At 33.0% G+C, this 4,199-nt stretch overlaps 1 long non-coding RNA gene across 3 annotated transcripts; it reads right to left on the bottom strand.

Moving 5' to 3' along the window:
- Positions 1 to 1,028: 1,028 nt before the first annotated feature.
- On the bottom strand, positions 1,029 to 2,859 carry LOC130507709 (uncharacterized). Of its 3 annotated transcripts, none has more exons than XR_008942415.1 (4): positions 2,506 to 2,859; positions 2,145 to 2,241; positions 1,781 to 2,048; positions 1,029 to 1,228 (listed from the first exon to the last, which is right to left on the bottom strand). It is a non-coding gene; the product is annotated as an uncharacterized LOC130507709 (long non-coding RNA). The 3 variants fall into 3 exon arrangements; XR_008942414.1 differs by having other exon boundaries at positions 1,781 to 2,071; positions 2,506 to 2,857; XR_008942413.1 differs by having other exon boundaries at positions 1,033 to 1,228; positions 1,781 to 1,846; positions 2,506 to 2,837.
- Positions 2,860 to 4,199: the final 1,340 nt, after the last annotated feature.

The raw sequence follows: 4,199 nt of genomic DNA on the forward strand, positions 1-4,199 counted from the left end.
GTGATTAGTTATTGAGTCTATATTTTTTTTTGATCACACTACGGTTATAAAAAAAATCAATTATTTTTATCTCTTTTAATTGAGTGTTATGAAAATATGGTTAAATTAACATATAATACAAAACTTTTTTTAACGTTAAAATCAACCAATATATATTAAAAATTAACTATTGATTATTTATTATTTGGTGATAAGATAATCTATATGAATTCGTTCTTATGTGTTTAGGCAGTGGTGAAATGAAGAACAATTGAAATATAAATGAGTGATGTAGATTAAAAAAATCCTAAAATTTTAACAAATAATTTTGTTTATATGCAGCAAAAAAATATTTAAAATATAATAATATTCTCTAAGAGATATTTGTATGTTTTCCCCAAGAAAATCCTTATAATATAGTTGGTTTTATTAAAAAAAAAAGGTTGACAATGTATGTCTTTTTCAATGATTGCATTCAATCATGCTCACTAATTGAAATTCCAGTTTAAATTTTTAGTCTTAGGGCTGGGGAGAGGGGATCACAGCGTGCCATGTACAAACCTCAATATTACTCATATAATCTCCATGGTTCATATATTATTATATAATTTACCTTGGAATGAAAAAATCAGTGTTTTGTTTGACAAAAAAAATCAGTGTTTTTGTAGATAGAGAATGAATCATATGTGGCTTGTACTTGCAATAATAGAAAAGCATAAGTAATTGTTATCAGTTAAGCAGAATTCTTTAAATCTAAATCATTGAACAGACTTACGCTATTTAATTTTCATTGTTTAACTTTCATGACTCCAAGTCTCCAACCAATTGCATACAGGAGAAATAAATCTTAAGAAAAACACTTTACAAAGTTCTGAAAATTTCTCATTTGTCTCATTTGTTTCTGTAAACATCAAAATGTCTCCCTTCTTGAGCATGTACTACGTCATTTCTTGCTGCTTGAAGTAACAATAATCCTCTTTGTCCACCAGCACAAGATTCAGATAATACTTGACATTGATGTTCTGAGGATATGGTGTCTTTTCCTGCAAAGAAAAAACAAACTCGTGAACTTTGTAATCTACCTCATTAAATTGTACCGTGTTTCCTTCTTCACTTGCCTTTCCAAAGAAACACTTCCTACATTTATAGAAAGCATTAGATATGTGCACATAAGCACATGTATCATCTAGTAGAATATCCATTTACAGTACCAAATCTTTGATCACCTTCCTAGCAAGTGACCATTGTTCTGCAAGACAGCACACATATAACCAAGTCACAAAATTTAAATAATAACCGAACCAATACAACATATGTATGCAAACTATATGAAAATAGGAGCATCTAGTAATAATAAGCAAAAAAGAATTTCTTACTTAAGCTTCAGAAGTGTACTCAATAACAAACAAACTCACTAATATGAATATCGTGAAGGTTTTGGTTCTAACAAAATGATCCAAAGACACTAATAAGTTATCAAAACCCATCAACTTATCCGATACAAAAGCTTAAAAAGACTAAGCACACCATAAAGAGCTTATCCATATTCAACCCATCGAAAAGAACCAATAACTGAAACAGAAGATAATGATAACTATCCACACAATTGAATTAGCTTTTCAAAGCTAGAAAAAACACATACGATGTAAGAGCTTTTCCTCTGAAAAGTTTCAAAATTTTAGTAAATCACACGAAGACTATCATACAGAGTAGGAGTGATCAATTTTAACTTGCGAGCTTTACACAGTTACATGCAGTGGCCTAAAATTGAACTAAGTTAAAAATTAGAGAGAAAACTTACTGTTGAAGGATGCTTTGTCGGTGATATCATACGCAAGCGAAATTCCCATGGCTCCACAGTACTAAGCTGTAATAAGAAGAAACCACATTAATGAGTACTACAGGTTCCAACCATAGTGAGGAAAGATACAGAGTGCATATATAATGGTAAGAAGAATTGAGATGCAAAATCTGGGATTTACAAAAACCAAAAAAAAGAGAGAAACCAGTTGTGACAGTCCTGAATCGCTCCTGTCTGGTAGTATCCCAGATTTGCAGCTTAATTCTCTCTAATCCACTCAATAGCCAGTATCTTTAAATTAATTATTCAAAGATTAAAAAAAAAGGTACTTGAGTGACTATTGACCACTACAAAGAGCACTTACAAAGAGTGTCATATACGCGATCATACTTAATAGTTGTAATGAAAGAGATCAACATGGTTCTTTGCATAAGTGACTTTTGCATTCCTTTGATCCAATTCTGTTTAATCAAAAAAATAAAAAGAGCAACAAAATAAAAAATTATGATTTAAGAGAAGATAATATATGATAGGATATTATCTACTTCTTATGCTTTCCATCGCCGAGTTTATAAGATGGTTTGGTGCCATCCCAGTAATTCTGACGTCAACAACATTCATAGTTGGTACTATACTCAGCTAATCATAGTATTGTGAAACCAGATTCATGTGCTGATTATATTCAGTTTATAGCTATTTAATTGGAGAAGCGATTGGAAAGTTACCTGATATGGCGGAGGAATGCTGATGTAACCAATGCAGAGAACTTGTGATTTGGAAGTAATAGAGATCAAACAGTGAGAAGAATATTTAGATATTGAATATGACAATGAACTTTTATATTGACAATATGAAAAGGGGCAAGGTGAGGAGTTTTTACATGGTTGTAGTTGGAGAAAAGATTCAGTGAAGAAGCTTATATAAGTGGAGAAACCAAGGAAGGTGGAAGGATAGCATGACTCGTAATAACTCTAAGAAACGGAATCGAGAACGACGATGATGAAACGGAATTAGGTCTCGATTAAGAACATGTATGACATGGCAAAAGAAAGCTATATGATTTGTTGATTTAATTTGCTGAGGTGGATAGACTATCCTTTGAGGATATTCTCCTTTTAGTATTGTATTGATTTATGGTTAAAAAAAGGAGTGGCATTCACTTATAATTTTTTGGAAAAGTTAGGGTTTTTAAAAATTTGTATTCATGTTTTAATAGCCTTTTCATGAAATCAGCAGATTTTTTTATTTTACGTAATCAGTCTAATTAATCTAGATAAGCTGTGCCGACAAACAAACACTTTTTTACCACGAACGCTTTTAAAAATATGAAAAGTCCAAAATTCAGTTATGTCATATCAGAACAATTTTCATATAGGAATAATTGATCGTAAACTTTTGTCCATATATCTATCTGAACTAGTTAGATAAAATTACCTCGTATACGATTGAGTAAGAGCAAATAGCAATGAGTAGTTGTTACACAAAGAAGTACTATTCAAGATGCGACAAAAAAGGAAGGTACTATCTTCTCTATTAAAAGAAAAGTACAGATTTTATCTACCATTTAAAAGCCACATTGGACCATTTCCTAGAAATCACAACTGATATTTATCTATTTGCATAATAATATCATAACAATAATTTTTATTGTAGTTTATTATTTTCTTTTCCTAACAACTAATTAAAAGTATTGTTAATGAAATTTTTTCCTCCTGATTTCTTTCCTTGTTGGGCTTTTCCAAGCCCATGTCCAACTCTCTATTGTCCGATTAGTACGATATTGTCCACTTTGGGCCCGAAGGCAAAGCCCGCATGGATTTGTTTCTGGGACTCCTTCCCAAAAGGCCTCGTACTAATCAGAATTGGACATCTATTTATATACTAGACATTATTTGTCTAAACTTCTAATGTGGGACTTTGTTTGTATTCACAGCAAACCTCCTCTCAAACCAAGTACCACATAAACACTTGATTTCCAACCTCCAGCGAAACCTGGCATACCTCTTATACCGCCGTAATCACCAACGGGACTCTTTACCTAACTCTTGTTACACCATTAGGATTTATCCACCTAACCCTTACTGCACCATTAGGACATTCACCACCTAATCTTTGCAGCACCGTTAGAAATACCCACCTAATCTTGTATCGTCGTTAGGGAGAGACTTTCGATACAAGTCTCCGACACCACTTATTCGCGAAGTCATCTTGAGGATTCTCCTCTCACAACCGAAGCTTCCAGGATCTTTGACTGGCCTCTGCTACGTACTATCCCTTCCCATCGAAGGTGGAGCAGTTCGAACTTGAAGGGTATTTTGGTCTTCTTGCAGATCTTTGTCATCCCGGCTCTGATACCAATTGTTGGGCTTTTCCAAGCCCATGTCCAACTCTCTATTGTCCGATTAGTACGATATTGTCC

This window comes from Raphanus sativus, unplaced genomic scaffold (assembly GCF_000801105.2).
Source record: "Raphanus sativus cultivar WK10039 unplaced genomic scaffold, ASM80110v3 Scaffold5316, whole genome shotgun sequence".
Taxonomy (NCBI): domain Eukaryota; kingdom Viridiplantae; phylum Streptophyta; class Magnoliopsida; order Brassicales; family Brassicaceae; genus Raphanus; species Raphanus sativus.